The sequence below is a fragment of the Cupressus sempervirens genome, chromosome 10, assembly GCF_028749045.1.
Source record: "Cupressus sempervirens isolate cs-2001-9-10 chromosome 10, ASM2874904v1, whole genome shotgun sequence".
Taxonomy (NCBI): Eukaryota; Viridiplantae; Streptophyta; class Pinopsida; order Cupressales; family Cupressaceae; genus Cupressus; species Cupressus sempervirens.
The window spans coordinates 830,156,682-830,179,803 of NC_143127.1; the positions used below are offsets into that span (position 1 = coordinate 830,156,682).

The 23,122-nt window shown below is 34.6% G+C and overlaps 1 pseudogene; it reads left to right on the forward strand.

Annotated features, from left to right (window-relative positions):
- The first annotated feature begins 3,390 nt into the window (after positions 1-3,390).
- LOC149536533 (tobamovirus multiplication protein 3-like) lies at positions 3,391-5,066 on the forward strand (annotated as a pseudogene).
- Positions 5,067-23,122: the final 18,056 nt, after the last annotated feature.

The window sequence follows — 23,122 nt, forward strand, 5'->3', positions numbered from 1 at the left end:
AGAGAGAGAGAGTGAGTAGGGGATAGGAGAGGGTGGGCTATATATAGAGAGAGAGGTTGTGATAGAGAGATAGTAGGGGGGAGGGAGGGAGGGAGAGAGAGAGAGAGAGGATGGGAGAGAGGGAGGTAGAGAGAGTAGGGTATGGTAGAGTGGGAGAGAGGGAGAGAGAGAGAGAAAGAGAGAGAAAGAGAGAGATTAGGGGATGGGAGAGAGGGGGAGAGGGAGAGGGAGAGAGAGTAGGGGATGTGAGAGAGAGGGAGAGGGAGAGTGTGGGATAGTGAGGATGGGATAGGGAGAGAGAGATAGAGCAAGGGATGAGAGAGAGACTAGGAGGTGAAAGTAAGAGAGTAGGGGATGGGATATAGGGAGAGAGAATGGGAGAGGGGGAGAGAGAGAAGGGGATGGGAGATGGGGAGGTGGTTGGGGGAGAGAGAGATAGAGAGAGAGAGGGGGGGGATGTGAGAGGGTGGGATAGAGAGAGTAGGGGATGGGAGAGAGTGAGAGAGAGAATAAGGGATGGGAGAGGGTGGGATAGAGAGTGAGTGAGAGAGGGTGGGATAGGAAGAGAGAGTAGGGGATGGGGGGGGAGGAAGGGAGGGGGAGACAAGGAGGGGGAGAGAGAGAGAGTAGGGGATGGGAGAGAAATAGAGAGGAGAGGGGGGGAGAGGGAGAGCGAGAGGGAGAGGGAGAGGGAGACAGAGAGAGAGAGAGAGAGAGAGAGAGAGAGAGAGAGAGAGAGAGAGTAGGGGATGAGAGAGGGTGGGTTAGGGAGTGGGGAGGGAGGGAGGAAGGGAGGGAGACAAAGAGGGAGGGAGGAAGGGAGGGAGGGAGGTATTAGAGAGAAAGAGAGATAGAGGATAGGAGAGGGTGGGATAGGAGGGAGGGAGAGAGGGAGAGAGAGAGAGAGAGAGAGAGAGAGAGAGAGAGAGAGAGAGAGAGGAGTAGGGTATGGGACATAGAGAGAGAGTAGGGAATAGGAGAGGGTGGGATAGAGAGATAGAGTGAGAGAAGGTGGGATAGGGGGAGAGAGTAGGGGATGGGAGAGGGAGGGAGAGAAAGTGAGAGAGGGATAAGGAAGAGAGAGTAGGGGATGGGAGAGAGAGAAAGGGATGGAAGAGAAAGAGAGAGGGGGGTGGGATAAGGGGGAGAGAGTGTAGGGGATGGGAGAGGGTTGGATAGGTGAGAAAGTGTAGGGGATGGGAGAGAGAGAGGGTTGGATGAGAGAGAGAGAGAGAGTAGGGGATGGGAGAGGGTGGGATAGGGTGAGAGATTTTTTACATAGTGCATACGCACTATAGTACGTGTGTGCTTCATAGTGTGTACACACTATATGAAAATACCAAAAAATGGTTATAATAAAAGTTTGGGTCCCTAATGACCCATATTTTATTTTTTGTCCATTGTTTGTTCTAATGTTCCAATAGAAAACATGAGTTTCATGTTGTTGGAAGTTAGCAAACACCCAATTCAATCATTGGATACATTATTTGAAGGCTTTTTGAACATTCCTTCATGCTATTGGACACTACAAAACACCAAATTCAATCATTGGATACACTATTTGAGGGATTTTTAAATATTCGTTCATGCTATTGGAAGATAGAAAACACCAAATTCAATCATTGGATACACTATTTGAAGGGTTTTTGAACTTTCTTTCTATAGAAAAGGTCAGTGCAGTCCTTTTTAAATATTCTTTGTTTTTTATGAAGTGTTAGTAACTACATGGACCTAGTTTTTGAACTTTCAGTTTTAGGTTTTGAACCTCTCTGAAGTACTTCAAACTTGGTTCAAAGTGGTTTGAAATGGTTCAACATTTCAAATGGGTTCAAAAATGCAGATTGGTTAGTTCAGAAAGGTTCATAATTCTATCTCAATTCATATTCCAGGCTCAGACTTTGTCAGTTCAATGATTGTATAGTCTCATTGGTTTAAAGTGGCATAGCAAATGTGTTTAGAGAATAGTTATCAGAAATGCAAGATTCAATGAATTTGATGGTTCAAAGGTTCAAGTACATAGTTCAAGTTTAAATTCCAATGGTCTAGTTCAAAGATCATTATTTCCAAGTTCAGATGGTTGTTCTAGAATGTGCAGGATTATTGTCAAAACCTTGTATGCTATGATTCAGAAGTTCCGAGGTCATAGTTTAGCGATACATCTCAGTGAAGAATAAGATACCATTATGATCAAAGGGTTCAAGGCTTAAAGTTATACAAGACTTATTGTGTGATTGTCCAAGTTCAAGTGATGATTAGATATGTGTTTCAAAGTTTGAGAAGAAAATATGACTGTTATGGAGCTTGAGTATGCACACTCATATAAAACCTGATGATGAATAAAGTGCTACTTCTAGGGAGTATCGTATAAAAGCTAAATTTAGTGTCATGTTTCTCCACAGGTGAAAAAGTGTCAAATCTTTTTGTAGATTGCTTCTTGAAAATCTTCTTCTTGGGTGCTCTAAAACTTTCAAATGAACATGAAATTCATTTGTGCTCATCACATGCTGAATCAGTGATGCATGCAATTCAGGATTATAAGTCTGCAGAAAGGGATGGCATGTGAACCATTTGACAGTATACACGTTCATGAGTCACATTGCATCAGTAAAGAAAGTTTGATTCATACAGCGGGTATATCATGTAGCCTGATGTCATTTCATGAAATGGCCACAGGAGGACACTTAGCAAATAATATGAATTAGGTCCAAGGCATGGCCAGCCCAGATGTAAAGAAACAATGTGAAAGAATATGCCCAATGTATTTAAAATCTTAGAAATCGTGGCATGTTTGATGATAGGTGGGGATATAATGTAACTGCACCATTTGGATCAAGATATAGCAATATGCTTGATGAGGGCACGAGAATCAGCGGGCTCGAACCCATATGATTATGATGGAGAATTTAAATTCATTAGCAATGGGCATCAGGTCATGCTCGATGGAAGAATGCGGATTCACATAGTGACCTTGAACATGTGCAACAGAAATGAATATTTCTACACCATTTTGCAAATCATATAACAGCCACCCTCCTTTCCACCACGGTCATCCAAGAAACATCATATCTGTCAAGAGTCCGTAGTTTGAGCAATCTGGCTTTGCTGAAATCATGAGAACTTGATTATCTTGAATCAAGGTGGCTGTGAATAGCATACAGAATGCTATATTGTCCCACGCTTGATAATCAGATGGCTCTTAGTAAATGACTACTGATTGGCATAGGAACCCACAAAACAAAATGTTGGAACCTGCTGAAGACAACGGTTTTCATTACTTTAAAAGATCAATATTCTTTCACGAAAACCTGAGTTCTTCTTGTGGACTTTCCCCATAATATCGACTCCTTGCTATAGGAATATTGGAGAAGGATTTAGGTTATTGCAATCATCATGCGAATACTAAATCAGAGAACAGAAGTGGCTCTTAATGGTGTGCTATCAAATCAGGTAAGGAGTGAAAGTCACCCACTTCAATGATTAGAATAGAACCTGCAAGTTTTATTAATGATGCCTTTGAAATCATAAAGTTCAAAACCAGCTCGTGATGGGTAATTCACACTAATGGTTTAATAGAAGATCAAGAACAAGGTATTGACTGTGAAGAAGTTGATAAAGATATCATATGGGTGGTGTGATCCGTGGCACCAAACCCGATTCCCCCTCTCATCTATAAAGTCTTACGCATACAAATGGTGGATAATATGTCGCAGTTGGACAACTTAGAAAGTTCTTCATTTTCTCAATGATGTTGTGAATGGAGTTCATTGTGTGGACTTTTTATTCCATCATAATGTGCAAAGCATTGAACCTAAGATTTTGAAACATGTTATACTTGATATGCCCGGGCTGTTATTCGTTACCGTATATGCACTGCCGGTGTTGTTTTGGGCAGAAATTTACTACCAGGCACGTGCTATATCAACTAATTGTCTTAGACCCACATTCATGACTATCAATGTTGTCATCTATATTTTTCAGATATGCATATGGATCCTCTTGTGGTAAAGTCTCCATTAGTTGAGATTTACCGAAAATATTTTTGCAGGTGTTTCCTTCTTTGTAGGATTGGGATTTTTTCTTTGAGGCAGCAAACCCTTTCTCATGCTTCGATGCTTTCCAATTGAATCAAAAGGGCATAGGAAGAAGCTTCAAGAGGTGGGATATGTCACTATCATATGCCTCATGTGTTTTTCGATAAGGTGCATATTTGAAGCAATATATATTCTTAGAATGGATTTCAATATTATCAAGAGGGGGATCTGATGAGTCGTCAGATATATGCCACCTATCAGAAAACATATGTGCCCTCGTAAGCTTTAATTCTTATTTCTATTAAAAGAAGATTCAAAGTTAGAGAGAGAGGATTTCAAGTAACACATACTTTCAAGAATCAGTTACATAACTGAAAAGCTACAGGAAGAGGAAAGAAAGATAAATAGGCCAGCAACAGAGAAAGAAAGGGTTCCATCTTTTCTCTTCAGGACTGCAGACTTGGCACTACAGCAAAGAGGTAAATCTTTTTTTAGATTGTTTTTAGAATTAGACCATTTTCTTGTGAAGGTTATGTGGAGCAGAGCCAGGGTTTCCTTTCTTTTTTCTGAACTGTGTGTTAGAAAATAAGAGAGTTGTGTTTTGTTTATGAAATACAGAGAAAGAGTATTAGTTTTCTTTAATGGTGATTGTATTTGCAAATGCATCTTTATGCTTTAGAGGAGAGAGACTTGGAAGTTAATTGTATATCCAAAGTTAGAGTTTGAGTAATTAACTTTCCACTAATCATGATCTTTGTGTCACTTTAGTTTTCTCTGAAATATGCTTTTACATCTCCATAGCTTTGTTTTTGCACTTTCTCAAGAAGATGGAAAATGTCTTTCTTAACTCCGTCCTTTGAAACATGTCGAGTGAATGGGTTTTGTATCATTTACCATTTTTTTTCTTTTAGCTTTTTAGGTTTTCACATCTACATTGTATTTATGGGTAGATGCTTGATATCCTTTTGTGCTTTTTGGTTAAAAGCATTCATTATTTTTTCATTGTACATCTTACATGGGGAGTTGTATCGATAAAATTCAGAGGAAGGTTATCAATCTAATGATAACCTGTCCAACTGTTTGTGACAATTTCTCCTTTCACTTGGGCATTCAGGGTCAAATTTGCACACATTTTCTCAAAGGACAATCTGTTCACTAACATTAAGTAAAATAATTTTTTTATAGTAGTTTTTGAAACCCACTTGTTAACAACATAAAAAAACTAATAGTATAGGTCTAGCAACCAAGCAATAGGAAAAACAATAGGCCTGACTCGGCCAACAAATGAAAGAAAAAACCAAAAGGACAAAAGCCAAGGAACAAGAAAAAACTAGGAAGTGCAATCAAGAGACGAGATCTTTCATCAATTCTTGATTCTTTAACTCCATATCTTTCTTGGCCTCAGTCTCATTGGTCTTGGAGTGACTATCATCTTGAGAAGCCACCAATTCCCTCTTTCTCTTTTACACTTTTCTTTTCCTGCTTGGGCTCTCCTCTTGCAAAGAAACCTCCTCCTCAATCACCTTGGTTCACTATATGTCCTTATCCTCCTTCCCCTTTTTATTTTCATCCATCATCCCATGCAACTGAATGATGTTATCATTTAGACCTTTAATTATTTTAAGGCTCTAATTAGCCAAGCTATGAAGCATAGTATCCATCCTTTCCACCCTTTTTTCAATCTCTGAAACCCTAGCCTCCAATTTTCCAATTTTGACATTCTCATCCACCCCTTCTGGCCTATCCTATCCTTGCAACCTGAACTTAATTTCCTCAATTTCATGAAATATCCATTTTATGGACCAAAATTTGTCCACAAGGTTATTTTTGGCATTGTTTAGGAGGTTCAGACCCATTTCCCGTGTATTGTCGCTAAGAATCACAGGCCTGGATCAATAAGCTCTTCTAGCTGAATTTTTCCATTTGTTCCCTCGAGCACCTCCAGGTTAATGTGTTCTCTAACAAGCCCCATCTTCAATATACTAGCATGGAAACTCCTCCATACTATTTTTCTTCCCTTTTCATCTAGAGAAATAATATTTTTTACCAAGCCCTCTTCCTCCTTCCTCTCTTCTAGAGCTTCAAAAATACCCTCCTTACCCTTTTTGTGAGCTGTCTCAACTTCCTTCCCCCTCCTCTTTTCCTTTTGATCGAACTCTCCACCTTTTTAAATATTCTTTGTTACTATAGAGACACATTTTATTATAATTTGACAAGTTGTTTATTATCTAATGAATCCATTAAAATTTGTATTGTTGAATGAATTTTTATTTGGAAATGTTTAGAAAATTCACAAATTATTTAATATATATTGTGTATTCATTGAAATAATTATAATTTTTATATGTATTTGAATGATTTGTAATTTATAAATCATAAGTAATTCAAATGTTTGAATAATTTGACATTTATAAATCATCATCATGTTGAGGAAGAAACCAAAAACTCAAACGACGAAAGAGAGGGAGAGAGATTTGGCAATTAAAAGAGATAAAATGAAACTACTATGTGAAAAAAGAAAATTGCAATGCAATAATGAAATATTATCTTTCAAAGAATAACAAAAACCACCGATATAAAGAAATAAAGAGGAAGAATTGGACAGACAAATAGAATGAATGAGATTCTTACACTCAAGAAGATAATTGAATTGTGAAGCTACACCATCTTCCAATGTTGGAGTCATATCATCATCTCATGTTGAAGAGATGCTAATTTCTACATTTGACAATGTACACACTCCATCATATCATGTTGAAGACACAACATCAACATATCAAGTAGGTGATATTTCATCTTTTGCATCTTATTGCCAAGGCACATCATCTTTGGTTCAAGGTATGCAAAATACTCAACCTTATGTTGATGTTCAAAATCTTGAGGGAATAGAAGAGATTATAATACCTTCTAGAATTCATTTTAGAAGACGAAAATATTTGATTGATATTGATACTTGTCAAAGAAATCAATGCCTGACAAGATTAATAAGCATACTTGTCAAAGAAAAGTTAATCGTATGTGGAGATTATTCTTTGAAGAATTAAATATTACATTAATTGCAATAGATTTTCACAATCCATGATATTCTGTGTCCGAGCTTTTGGGTAAGATTGTGTAGGACTTTTTAGCATCAACATTTTGGATCATACTTTATGATCCATCATGAGGATGTTAATAAAATGATGAGGAATTTGAACTTTAGGCCCATCATGAAAATTCTTGGGCTAAGAGCGATGAACAATTCAAAAGAAAAAAATATTTTAAATAATCTAATAAGTGCATATGACAAAATGTGTTCTAAATCATGCACCAAAGATAGTAATATAATAAGACACATACTTACATCAAAAATAGTAAATACCCAAATGAAGAAAGCTTGACTCATGAGAAAGATCAATCAAAACATTGAAAATTGGTAGAGGTACCCTAAGGAGAGCCATGGTAAGGTAGAAAGATTGGAAGATCCAAAAAAAATGAGTTATGGATATTTAGTGATAGACTACCATGAAAGGATAAAGAAATTAGTGAATCTTTGAGATCATTGATTGAATATTTTTGAAAAAATAACATGTCTATTTCTCCTAATCAAAGAGATGTTGTAAGGAGGATTGGTAGCAAAAATCGCGATCCACATGCAAAACATTTTTTGGACTCAACTTAGACACAATTTTTTGCAAAATTTATTGGTATGTATCCTCAAATTTGAATAAGTCAAAGATTTTTTGAGATGGGTAAACCTTTTTGAAGATAAAATAAACGTGCACAACTTGTTGTTGTAAGATACATATTTAATTTTCTAACCATTTTGATATTTTTAGGCATATATGTGTGTTTTTACATTCTATGTTTTTTTTTGTAGGATGTGACATGAATGAGCCACCTAGATCTTCAAGAGAATTCATATCCAACATTTATGTGAAATAGGGGACTATCAAAAAATTTACAAGATGTCATGCTTGGATGGTACATGCTTATTTTGTGGTTCTTTGCAGCTTTTATCAACTTGTGAATACATGGATAGTACACATGCAATTGGAAATGAAATAACTGATTATGAAAAATATAAGAGAGTGACATATACTCTAAAATATGGGAAACTAGGTAAAAGATGCGATTTAGTCATTGAAAATATTTCAATATATGAGTTCATGAAGATTTTCTGTGAAAAGTTATTAACGAGTATGAAAGGCATGCACGTAGAGCTCAATGGATGGATTTTCAATTCAAGTTGTGCAACGATACATTTCCATTGGATGCCATTGTTTCAGTTATTGACTTTGTAGAGAACTACACACTACAACCATAAAATGAAGTGCAAGGAAAGTATTATACTTCTTAATAGGTTTCCATATTTGTTCACATAACATTCATGCATTCACCTACAAGTACAGAGGATAACATGAAGATATTGAGGGAGTACCATTTTTACTTTAGCGATGATCGATCACATTCTGTAGAGTTTGTACATGGTTGTTTTTTACTATTTTATGGAAATTTGGCTAACATGGGCATACCATATCACCAACACATTATTTGGTTAAACAATTATGCATCTCAATTCAAGAATACATAGATGTTCTACCAATTGAGTAGGATGCATAGGTTGTCTAGAATTCAATTTATTTGGAATTTCATAGAGGTTGGTCATGGAAAGGGAGAGCATGATGGTGTAGGTCCATGTATCGAAAGAGTCTTAGCTTGTGAAGAACTAAAGTAGAAAGATGGAGCAACATTGACAGAGCAAAACTCATCATCTAGTGGTGTAACACTACAATAGGTCCAAGTAAGGAAGGTGAGTCTACAGTTCATAGATATTTTTGGTTGATAGATAATACTAACATTGCATGATATGAGGATTGTTGCACACTAATAGGATCAAGTGAGTTTCACTCTTTTAGAAGCTCTTATGTAAGTTTATGGAGTATCCACATATAAAAAAAGGCATGCTATTGTCCATCATGTATAGAGGAAAATTGGGATGAGTGTGAGTCGACTAAATGGGTGGACAAATGGGATATATCAATTTTGGACCCAATTGACACCTTTCATATCCCCCAAGCACTAGAAATGGTAGAGATGGATTCATCTATTGAATTTGATCACTTGCAACATCTAGTGCAACCGAGTTTTATATATATATATATTTGCAAATTCAATATGTAACTTTATAACTTTTACCTAAGTATTTGTTGAATTAATGACCACATTTTGTACATTTATCACTGGAGGCCATGTTTTTGTTGTTATTACACCTGAAGCTAATGAAGAAGGGAAAAAATATTATTTGTGTCATTATGTCTAGGTGAAAAAATAATTGGATTACTCAGTTATACATGGTGAAGGTTTAGAGTACCATATAGTTGCGGTGGTTGTAACCAACACATGGCTTAGATGATATTCTATGAAGAACCCTAACTTGTGGTTATTCAAGGATTGACAAACAAAGAGGAAGAATCTTTAGTATTCAAACCTTGTTGTTATGTCAAATGTCCACTTTATAAAATATGGTGGAAAACCACATAATAAGACTTTTTGGAAGGTTCGTGAGTTAGACCATAAGGCAATACTTGAGACATTAAAATGTAGACTAGATCTAGTTGGTTCATTAGATTCAATATAATTACAAAAATATGGAATCCTAAGGTAATATATTGTTAGTTTTAGGAAACTAAGGTATTTGGTTACTTAATAGGTCCTAGGAATCCTAACTAGGGTCCTAGAATGGTCCTATATAGACTCATTTGATCAAAAGATGTAAAGACCAAAAATTGTTCAAAAGTTGAAAAGTTGCTTGAGAAATCTTTGCAATCGAAAATGATAGTTTTGGAAATTATAACTACCCATAGTTAGGTATTTGAGCATGGGGAAGCATATTTTGGAAGGGTAGAAGGATTTCAACAAGGGGAAGCACTCAAATTCCTAGGTTGGTCAAAAGTTGCTAAATGAGCCAAAAGTTGCTCAATAGGTTAAAAGTTGTTAGGGATGGACAACTAAGGTATTTGGTTACCTAATATGTCCTAAGAATCTTAATTAGGGTCCTAGAATAGTCCTAGATGGACCCATTTGACTAAAAGATGTAAAGAGAAAAAAATTGCTCAAAAGTTGCAAAGTTGTTCAAAAAGTTGCACGAGAAACTTTTGCAATTTTTGCAAAAAGTTTCAAATGGAGGTTTGGGAAGTTGTAACTACCCATGATTGTGTATATGAGCATGGGAAATATATCTTGGAAGGTTAGAAGGTTTCCAGTCAAATTTCACACTCGTTTCCAACCCAGTTACATTTTTTAGCAACTTTTACAACTTTTGCAATTTTGTGCAAAAAGTGCAACTTTTTCAAAGTTCACTAGATTTCACTTCTAGGAATTGAAAAAAACTCCAAATTATTAAAAATAAACAAAAAAATTAATCTTAAACTATCTTGACAAAAAAAATTGAAAGACCCAATTTTGCCTAATTATCAACTTTTGCTCATATCTTGCATAAAGTGGCCTAGTTATAAATATCTTGCTCATATCTCTCTCACCATTGATTGTGGGATCAAACTATCTACTCCATTAGCTATAATTGATTGAATAAACCCTAGTTCCAAGATCACTTCATCCCATTGACCGTTTGAATGTTCTCGGGCATGCCAAACTGAACTGACCCTAAGAGTCATTAAATTCCATAGGTTAGCGATATTTGATGAGGCACATCTTGGAGCTCGTGTGAGGTATGGATGCAATTCCAAGTGATACATAATCATGTTTTCAACACCTAAAACAACCTCTCTTTCTTTTTCAAGATTGTATCCCATTTTGATTTTGTAGCCCTATCTCGGGTGATGCTAAAACTTGTAGTGTTGGCCAGTACAAAGTCACCAACTAGTGAATCTCTCTAATTGTTCATTGTGGGATCAAACTATCTACTTTCTTAGCTACATATGATCAAGTAAACCCTAGTCCCAAGATCATGCCATCCCATTAAACACTTGAACATTCTCAAGCATGTCAAACTGAATTGACCCTAACAGTCATTAAATGCCATAGGGAAACTATCTTTGACGAGGCATATCTTAGAGCTCGTGCAAGATATGGATACAATTCTAGATGCTATAGGATCAAGTTTTTGACACCTAGAACAACATCTCTCTCTTTTTGGAGATTGGATTCCTTTTTTATTTTGCAGCCCCATCTTAGGTGATGTTGAAACTTGTAGTGTTGGCTAGGACAAATATGTCAATTGATGAATCTCTCTAACCATTTGTCATGGGATCGAACTGTCTATTTCGTTAGCTCTGGGTGGCTAGGTAAACCCTATTCCAAAGCTCATCCCATACTATTTATCACTTGAACATTCTTGGGCATGCTGAACCAAATTGACCCTAAGAGTCATTAAATCCCTTAGGGCAACAATCTTTAACGGGGCATAGGAGCTCGTGCAAGGTATGGATGTAATTTTGGGTGCTACAAGATCATTTTGTCAACACCTACAATAAATTATGTCTCCTTTTGGAGATTGAATTTTGTTTTGATTTTTTGGACCCATCTCGGGTGATGCTGAAACTTGTAGTGTTAGCTAGTACAAAGTTGTGAACTAATGAATCTCTCTAACCATTCATTGTGGGATCAAACTATCTATTTTGTTAGTTCTAGGTAATCGGGTAAACCCTATTCCCAAGATCATCCCATCCCATTGACCGATCAAATGTTCTTGTGTATGTTGAACCAAATTGATCCTAAGAGTCACTAAATGCCATAAGGAAATGATCTTTGATTGGACATATCTCAGAGCTTGTGCAAGGTATGGATGCAATTCTAGGTGCTACATGATCATTTTTCCAAAACCTACAATAACCTCTCTCTCTCTTTTTGGATATTGGTGTTGACAATTGGATATATGTAGTGATTTAATTGTTGTTATTAATGGCAACACATGGTGTACTTGTAGTAAACCTTGCTAATAAAGATACTTAGATTTTGGTACTTGGAAAATTATCTAAGTATGAAATTGGTTTACAACAATACATTATTTTATATGTAAAATTTTTTTGACATCATATTATGAATAACAAAGATAGATGGAGATAGTGTCCATGTTGATGATGATGTGTATACCCTTGGACATCACTACAAATAGTATAGAAAAGAAACATTCATAATTTACCAGTGAAATAATGAAATTAAAGGGAAAGGAATTATTTTGTCTACAAAATAATTACTTAACCAATTAGGGCCTACATCCTAAATGTTTACTCTAAGTTGGAAAAGTATATTGTTGTCTTGGCTGACCTAGCAACAATTTGTGAAAAGGCATGATATTTATACAAAGGATATCTTGTGAGAAGTAGCATGTAATTGTAATATGAAAAGTCATATGCAAACTTTTTTTTATGACGCGATATATGCAAAATTTTTAAGAACCTAATTTCATGATCTGAGATTGAGCTGAGGTAAGAGATCAGTCAAGAAAGAAGATACAACATCTATATACTTCAGGATTAATTACTTGTTTGGGTAGTGAGCTCTACTTGCATCCTTTGTACTACAACTCCTAATAGATTTGGAATCTCGTAATAAGAAATTTCCATACTAAATTGTCTCAGACTCCTAATAGGGTCCATCCTCTAATAAGGAACATATATATTAGTATATTATCTAGTGGATATCATCCCTACTATGGTTTCCCCTTACCTAGGGTTTTCCTATTTAACAAAATATGGTGTTAAGAGTTCTCTTTATGCATGGTTATTATTACTATTCAAAATTACTTGTTTACTTTCTTATTCATGGTTCAAAGTAATTAATAATATCTAATTGGTGACAAAAGTTTGTAGAATATTGATTCACCCCCTGCCCTTAGTATTCTCTATTTCTAACAATGGGTATTAGAGCACAATTACTTAGAAGAGGCTTAAAAAATTGAGTAAGATCCCTATGGATATGAAATAGTTGATGAAGAACCTTGAAGAGGAACTTGAACAAATTGATTTCCTTACTAAAGAAAGAGATAAGCTGAAAGATAGATATGAAGACTCCAAAGTATACATTGGAAAACTGAAGGATAAGGTTGAACATCTCAAATCCAAGCCTAAATCAACTAAATTTATTGGTGATGATGAATATTCACAACTAAAAATAGAGCAAAAGATCTTGAAGCATGAATACCAATTTAAAGTTGAGTTTGAAGAAAGATTGTAGAAAAATTGAATCTAATTTGAAGACTGAAAATTTAGATCTTAGAGCGATTCTAGCAAAGAAGACATCTAAATTGAAACATTGAAAAAAGATCATGAAGAACTTCATAAGTACAACACTATTGTGAAAGGTGAACTAACTCAGCACAAGCAACAACTTGAAGAGCTTCACACTAGTAGAAAAAAACTTGATGAATCAATGTCAATACAAAGACCTGCCTAAGATAAGACTAGTCTTATTTATCTATTTAACATGTCTGCAAAGAAACCTGAAAGTAAATCAGATCTGAAAGAGAAAGATAAATTTGATGATAAGATTCAATTCAATCAATCTTTTGATAAATCCAAAGAAGTTGGTCAAGAGAAGGAAATTGAAAAATTGGATGAACTTAAGAAAGTGGAATCTCCTAAGGAAACCATGTATGAATTTAGAGGTAATTTTTTTCATGTAATGAAATAGGCCATATCAAAAGAGATTGTACAAATAAATTTTTTGGTCTTGTTATGAAACTTTACTATCATCATTGTCATGGAATTGGTCATAATTAATGCAATTTATTGTAGGAATTCTAAATACGATAATGATAGAAGAAATAGTAGAATGTCTAGAAACACTAACCCTGTAGATAAAAGAAGACCTACTGAAAGAACACAAGAGAAAGTAGACCTTATGAAGAAAGGAAGCAAATCATGTGTTATAAGTGTAAAAACTTTGGACACATAGCCCAAAAAAATTCAAGCACCTATTGATCAATAGAATCCTAGAAGAAAAACCTCAATATGTCAGTTATGCAACAACTTCAAACCTACAACAAAGTACTTCAGAATGGATAGAAGCAATAATGGAAGGAACTTCAGAAATGATAGAAGGAATCATGGAAGAAACTTCATAAATAGAAGCAAAAATTGGAGGAACTTCAAAAATGATAGAAGAAATCATAAAATAACTCTAGAACTAAGAAAGACAATGAAGAACAAACAAATGTAGTCAATTAACTTTGAGAAGAAGTTAATGAGGCATTTGTATGTAAATGGATTATATATTTTAGAGAAAATGTTAGATGATTCTAAGATAGGAAAATCAAAGTCAGTAATCGAGTTTGATTTAGCCAAATTGAATTAAGCTTGTTCACGACACTAGAATACAAGCTTCATTTAAAGATTGAGCTATGAGTAGCAAGGTTGAGAGAAGATGCATCTTGATGAGTTTGGATTGTAGTTAAGCTTGCTTGCAATTTGGAGCTTATTGAAACAAGTTATGAAGTAAATAAGAGTTACTATTATTACATAGAAAGCTTACTCTATTACAGAAGATGAAATCTATGTTTCTACAAAAAAATTTGTGAAGTGAAGTTTTGTGGAGCATTGTCATAATGAAAGGAAGCTATGGTGAACCTCAAGTAGCATTCAAAGATCAAACCCTTGTTCTTGAGCAGATATTTGATTTCATACAAAATAAATTTATTTATTTTTTATTTAGTGAAGTACACAATTAGAATGCAAGTTCCAGTTGGATAAATAGAGTAAGAACTTGATTATTTCTACATTGTGATTATCTAAGAAGCTTAGAGCACCCAGAAGAAATTTGGCAGAAGTGATTTCAAGCAAAACCCTACTCCAAAAAAAGTATTTTATCATTTTCCAAACAAAAATTCCTTGATAAATTTTTATTTGGTGTAATTAGGGATATGCCAGTTGTTTGGAATGTTGAAAATGTCAAGAGACCCAAACTGAAGGTTGTTCCTATGAAACTCCTAGAGGAAAACCTTAATTCAACTTTACCAAATACTTCAAACAACATAGTTTTCTTAGAAGATGTAGGAAGCTATCTCTATAGTAAGTTTGAAACCATTGGAAGTGAGTTTATGAACAAAGATATGGAAAATATTTTCAATCATGATATGACTACTAAGCTTGTATATGAGCATTTAAAAGACTTAGGCTTAGTCAAATATCATTTTTACCATGAACTTGATATAGAAGAATGGACACAAACCATATTGAGAAGAATTCATAATGAAAATATTTGGGTAGGAGACAATGTAGTTGACATCTCTACTAACCTTATTCATGAAGTCACTAGTCTTAGTAAACAAGGTAGTATACCTATTGGTGAGAAATTAGTTAAGAAAAAGGTTGAAAGTTATACTAAGAGAATTTAAAATGGTAAAACAATGGTGATCAACACCATCCGATAACATGATGTAAAATTCTTAAGCAAAATCATTGCATATTCTATTTTTGCAAGCTCTAAGACTAATGAATTGTCAGTCGGTTTCATTTATGTAGCTTATAAGATGTGTGTTGAGAAAGAACAAGTGAATTTAAGTGAGATTCTAAGAGTACAACTTCTTGAGAATTTGGAAAAAATCAAGAGAACTAAGAATGGTGTATTCAAATTCCTATCTTTGATTAATCATATTTTCTTTCATGTACTTAAGATATTTCTATTTTTATCAATTACTGATATTATGACTAGAGAAAGATGCACTATGGACAAGATAGAAAATGTGTGTAGAAGGCATCCAGTACAGAAAATCTTGGACATCAAAAATTTAATTATGAGGCCATTTCATAATAAGACGAAATAGAGATTCAGAATTACCATTACAATCATTGACAAATTTAAGAATGATATATGTTTTATGGTGGATGCTAACCTAACCTATATTGAAGTAGTAGAACCTTGGTAAATATTTCTTGATCCCCTAGATTATGAATTGAGGAATGATATAGCTATTTTTTATATTGATTTAATTTTGAAATCTGATAAGCATCATACAAATTTAGAATGTATGAGGAGATAATCCAATCAACCTACTAGGCATCATTAGAAAATACATCTCATAAGAAGATTACATCTATAATGAAGAAAACATTATTTAAGGATGGTATGTCAGAAGAAGAATCTCAAGCAATTAGACAAACAATCTCTAGACTAAAACAAACTAGGCAACAAGGTGTAATGTATGTAACACCTCTGTTAGTTGGCCAAGCATTCGATGTATTTATTGAAAAAAATCCTATAGAATATAGCATTCCATATGCTATTATATCAGCTTAGAAACCAAGTGAACCTTAGAGGAAGTCTGAAAGGTTAGTAGAGACTCACAAGTCTAAAAGATCAAGGAACAATCTACTAGACCAGAGAAAAGAAAGAAGACATTGTTGACAATTGAAGACTCCAGTGATGAAGAAGAAGAAGAGCAACAGGAACACAAACAACCAGAGAAAGTCATTATTTCCAAACAGTCAGAAGGTAAAACAAGGTAACCCTGAAAACTAAAGATATAGAAGATTAACACAACCATTATTAATGAAGGGAACTTTTTCCAGATGAATAAGTTTAATGACTTTTACAATGATATGGAGAAAGAATAGATTGATATCTCTAATGTGAGTTATATGATTCTTAATAACTTGAAACTTGAGAGTATTAAAGGCATGATGAATCAAAAAGTCTATGATAGACTTGTATCTAAGAAGGCACCAGTTCATGAAGAAGACATGGAACATCATAAGTCAATGCTAAGTACTATGTGCAAGATAGATGATGAAGATGAAATCAAGAAATTTATGAATAAACTAGCACCTTACTTGCAAAGTAAGATGAGGCCATTTTTATTCATGGGAGGAGAAAAGAATGTTATAAGAAGTGAAGCTACAACACCCATCAATCAAATGATGAGTGAGTTAAAGGAAGAACCTTCAACTGCAGAGAAAACTTTGGAAGTATTAGTAAGTGGTGATACTATGCAAATTGATCAAACAAATGTCACTATTCACATTAATGAAGATCAATTCAATCAGATTGAGCCCCTTTCCAAAGACATTTAGGATTAGTTGAGACTAATTAAAGAAGAGAAAATATAGCTAGAATAAGAAAAAAAAGATTGAAGAAGCCAAGCTGAAACTAATTGAAGAGGAAAAGAAGCAGAAAGAAGATAAAAAGAGGAAAGAGGAAGAAAAAGAGAAAAAGTTGGAAAGAGAAAAGAAAGAAAAAGAAAATGAAGAAAGTGAAAAGAAAGAAAGAGAAGAGAAGGAAGAAGAAGAGAGAAAATCAAAGAAGGTAATAGAGAAGAAACTAAAGGAAGATGAGGTGAAAGCATCTAGATCATCCTCTCCCACATCTCTTGCTAACCTTACAGGTGATGACCTATACATGTGATGATGGTGATCACTCTAACTTGATCTCATCCTTGACAAAATTATTTGAGAAGAACAAAAAGGGAAAATTTCTACAAAGAGCAGAAATGGAGGTGACTGATAGATTACATATCACCCTCACAACCAAACATACTGAAGTAGACCTCGAAAAAAGAGCTCAAGCTATTGTAAAATCATTTGATGATGAATTTACAAATTTTTTGAATGTTGTTGAGTGGTAAAGCTCGAATTTCACATGATGCTTATCTTTTTAGCACCATTTGTTAGAATATTCCAAATGATTTGTTGAGTCTTGATACTTGTATCAAGGAACTCTAAAGATGTCAACAAGTTGGAAAGGTAAAGTACACCAATTGTACCTTATCTCATAAGTTGACCAAAGATTTGGATAGAGAAATTCAAGGGAAGTTGAGTGAGATGGAAGTCCTAACTAGTTAGATAAAAAAACCCTCTTGTAGAATTGATGAATTGGAATGAGAAGTTTCCAATGTTAACATAGACATTAGGAAATTGGAACTTGAGAACAAAATTATATTTGAGAAGAGTATCAAAATTCAGAGATTCTATTGCTCTGAAGATACCAACCATTGAAAGGAAGTTGGAAGAATGTGTCAAAGCAAAAGATAGTTATGTAAATTTCACCTACTCCAACCTTAATGCAGTTGAGATTGCATCATATGTCTTATGTGCAATGGTCACTACTTCTAAAGTAGAGAAGGATACATGGGAGAAAGGTATGAATAGTTTAAAGGAAAATTTTGATGATTGTATGTAGATATTAGTAGCTTGAGGTAGCAAAACAATGTTTCATAGAAAATAGACAAATTTTTTTGATAGTTTTTGGACCTTTGTCATTGATGTCAAAGTAAGAAGTTTTAGAAGAAAATTGTGTAGTAAGTTATGTATGTAGAAATCATATCCAAAGGGGGAGAAATTTAGTAATTGATCATTTGTAATGTAATAGTATAAGTATTGTAAGTTTTAGTTAAGATATTTTCACTTAGCCAATTTTCCTTACTTTGTTGCCATCAATGCTAAAGAGAGAGATTTTTGACAATTAGCTATATGTAGTGATGTAATTTTTCTCATTAATGGCACACATGATGTACTTACTTGTAGTAAACCTTGGTAATAAAGATGCTTAGCTTTTGATACTCAAAAAATTGTCTAAGTATGAAATTGATTTATAGTTGTACATTGTTTTATATGTAAAATATTTCTGGCATCATGTTATGACTAGTGGAGATAGATGGAGATAGTGTACATGTTGATGATAATGTGTATAACCTTGGACATCAGTACAGATAGTAAAGAAAATAGATATTCATGATTTACTAGTGAAACAAAATAACAAAATAAAAGGGAAAGGAAATATTTTATTTACAAAATAATTACTTAACTAATTAGGGCTGACATCCTAGATGTTTACACTAAGTATGAAAAGTATATTGTGGTCTTAGCCAAACTAATAGCAATTTGTGAAAGGCATAATATTTATAGAAAGGATATCATGCAAGAAGTAGTGTGTAATTGTAATATGAAAAGTGATATGCAAACTTTTTTTGTGAAGTGATATATGTGAAACTTTTGAGAACCTAATTTCATGATCTACGATCGAGCTAAGGTAAGAGATTAGTCAAGAAAGAAGATACAACATCTATATACTTGAGGATTAATTACATATTTGGGTAGTGAGCTCTTCTTGTGTAATGGCCCCACTTTAGCAATTGTCTAGTTGTGTGGTTGTTAGCCTTTTATTTTATTTTATTTATCCCACATTTCTTGTTAAACGTGGTCAACCCAATGAAGTAGGAATCAAAGCAAATCTTGTGGCTATTGTTAGGCATGGTGGAATATGAGAAGAACATGGATGTGTGAGTTACAAATCTTCTCTTGGCATTAGAGGATGTCTATCCTCTCTTGTGACATTCTAGACATCATTCCCTTGGGGTTTGACCTTTGGAATTCATTGTTATCAACTCATTAATAGACAACTTGGATGCATTTCTAGCTACATGTAGATTGGGTGTAATTAGTGAATTGAAGAGTTTGTTATGTATTTGATTTTATGATGCCGGAGTAATTAGTGAGTTTGCTATGTATTTAATTTTATTAGTTTGAGAACTAATATTAGTTCAGTAGTAATTCAATATTTAGTTTTCTTAAATTCCTTCTTGTTCATGCTATGTGGTTTCAAAATCTATGCAAAAACATTAGAATCTTTATCAGCAATTGGTTCAATTCTTGGGAATTTCCAGGATGCCCATTACGGTGGTATCATGATGGTTTCTTTTCATCCTATGGCATGGGAAATTTATATTATTTTCTTTCTTGTTGTTACATTTGAAGTGACTAGCACTCTAGCATTTTCCAGCCATGGAAAGACATAGGAGGACTGGTAGTTCTAGAAGTCAATAGAGTAATGATGAAGTTAGCATGAAGATGAATGCTTTACAAGAGAGTATGGAGAAACTTATGCTTCTTCAACAGAAATTGACAAAGAGATTTTCAAATCTAGAGACAATTGGAAGGGTAACACGGTATATGGTTTCCACCTTGAGAAGGATGACATCAAGGTTGCAAGGAAGGAATCTTGAGTTTTCCCGATAGAAGTCCTTGATGCAAATGTACCTATATTTAGTATGACACCTTCTAGTCCTATCTAAAATGTTTATGATGGACTTACTTCACAGGGACATGTGGTTATGTCAATGGCAATAGAGGATGATGACCCCAAGCTTCAACAGGTTAAGGCTCCTAGACCTCTTGCTATAGTTAGTACAGATATAGTCGATGTAGTTATTACCACTAATAATTTCAGCTCTCTTGAGGACAAGATTATTATTGGAGATTTGTATGTGAGATCTCATGGTGTTGCTATAGTGTTGGAGGCAGTTGCTTCCTCAGGTGGGATTAAGACATGTATAGAGCCACCTAACTATGATTTTGGTGATGTGGGTGTTTCAATGAAGTCAATAGATGTGGGTTTATGCTCAAGTATTATTGATTCACAATCTGGGATTGAATCATGTGTGCAAAGTCAGGTGTCCACATATGAGGCTTTGTCAGGTGATGACGATGCAACAATAGTGGGATTAGGATAATGTGAGGATATTTTCATATCAGTAGGCACTTCTGTGTTAGTTGACCCATCCAACAAGGAGTTTAGCAGTATGCATGTAGTTGTTGACATGTGTTCTAATGATGGCATACATATTGATGATTATGAGTTTTCATCAACTACAAATTCAGTTTAGTTTTTTGTTGTGACAATTAGTGTTGTTCCTATGTCCATATATTTTGATGTGGCTACATCTATTGTTGATATAGTTGGCATGAGTGCATATGGTTCTCCTGTAGCTACATCTTTTTCAATGCACGTTGGTGATGATTAGGATTTGAGCTCAATATATATTATGTGGGTAGATACATGGAAGAAGAGGTTTCATAGATCTTCTATGGAGTTTCCTTCTAGTGATATTCTGACTTCTACATCATCAACACAAGTTTTGGGTGCTAGGATGTAGCAAATGTTGTTTCTCCTGATGATGCTAGTTTACAATTGGTTTAATGTCCATAGGGATGTCGCATACTACTTTAATTGGGATCCAGGTGGAAGTTGGAATTCATTGTGTTGGTAGATTTCTTGAGGAAAAGTAATTTCAAGGAGGGCGGACTATAATTTCTCCAATTTAGTAGTTGTCTAGTTGTGTGGCCATTAGCCTTTTATTTATTTTTATTTAAGTTTATTTATCCCACATTGCTTGTGAAACATGGTTGACCCAATGAAGTAGGAATAAAAGGAGAGCTTTTTATTGTTAGGCACTATGGAATATATGCAAAGAAGTTGGATGTGTGAGTTATAGATCTATTCTTGGCATTAGAGGATGTTTATCCTCTCTTGTTTCATTCTAGATGTCATTCTCTTGGGTCTTGGCCTTTGGAATTCATTGCTATCAACTCATTAACAGGAAACTTGGACACATTTCTAGCTATAGGAAAATTGGGTGTAATTAGTGAGTTGAAGAGCTTGTTGTGTATTTGATTTTATGATGCTGGAGTAATTAGTGAGTTTGATATGTATTTAATTTTATTAGTTTGAGAACTAATATTATTTCAGTAATAGTTCAATCTTCAATTTGTATAAATTCTTTCTTGTTCATGTTATGTGGTTTCAAAATCTATGCAAAAATATTAGAATCTTTATTAGTAGTTGGTTCAGTTCTTTGACATTTCCAAGGTGCCCAATATATCTTGTAATTGGAAGTGCATGTTTGGGTAGTGAGCTATTCATAAATCCACTATACTATAACTCCTAATAGGGTTGGAATCTCCTAATAGGGATTCAAAGTCTCCTAATAGGGACTCTCTATACTGAATTTGCTAGTTGACTCCTAACAAGGTCCATCCTCTAACAAGGAACATATATATTTGTATATTATCTAGTGGGTATCATCCCCACCAGGGTTTCCATAGTTAACAAAGTATGTTGTTATGAGTTCTCTTTATGAATGGTTATTATTACTATTCATCCTTAGTCTCTTACTTTCTTATGCATGGTTCAAAGTAATTAATAACTTCCATTTGGCAAAAAAAGTTTTTAGAAAATTGATTCACCCTCCCTCTTAGTATTCCCTATTTCTAACAATTTAATTCCATTTTGATTTTGTGGCCCCATCTCGAGTGATGCTAAAACTTGTAGTGTTAGCTAGTACAAAGTCATCAACTACTGAATCTCTCTAACCATGAAATAAGGGATCAAACTCTATGTTTTGTTAGCTTTGGTTGGCTATGTAAACCCTAGTTCCAAGCTCATCCCATTTTGTTCACCACTTGAACGTTCCTGGGCACGCAGAACTAAATTGACTTTAAGAGTCACTAAATGCCATAGGGTAGTGATCTTTGATAGCACATATCTTGGAGCTCATATGAGGTATGGATGAAATTTAGGTGCCATGGGATCATATTTCTAAAACCCATAATAATCTCTCTCTCTTTTTGGAGATTGGATAACATTTTGGTTTTAGGATCCCCATCTCGGGTGATGTTGAAACTTGTGGTATAGGGCACCTAGGTGGCAACTAGATATGTCATCTCATCCAATGATAGAGACTCATGATAGAAGGTAAATGGATTATCATAAACCTCATTTTGAACATGTTATTTTGTTATGGTAATAAGCTAATCCTTGTTTGTAAGGTCAAGGAACTTGAGGTCAGTTATAAACCCAAGTTGCCTTTATCCTAAGAATTTTTCTTTTTTTGTTTTTTTTGTTAATATGTTAACTCAAGAAGTATTTTTAGAGTCATTAAACCTTATATAGGTCATATGTGTTACCAAAAACCACTTGGTTAAGTTTTAGGAAGAGTTAGTGCAAAAATTGTATTTTGCAATAAAAGTCGCTAACAACTTTTTGGCAAATTGTGATGTGAATATCAAGATTTAACTATGTGATTTTGAGTCAAACTCGATGACGCATGTTTCATGAGTAGTGATTCAACATGAATCTATCTCTCATGAGAATAAATGGAACACTTAGCACTCATTCGATCTAGGTGATGCTCACAGGGGTGAAGCACCGGGACTTCCCGGGAGGTCACCCATCCCAGTACTACTCCAGCCTGAGCGCGCTTAACTACGGAGTTTCCTCCACAGTTAAACCCAAAGCTTGCAACCCCATATGCAAAACCTTCACCAAGTGTTGTGCCTTATGAACCATTCATTAGAAAGCCCCTTAAGCTCATCAATTGA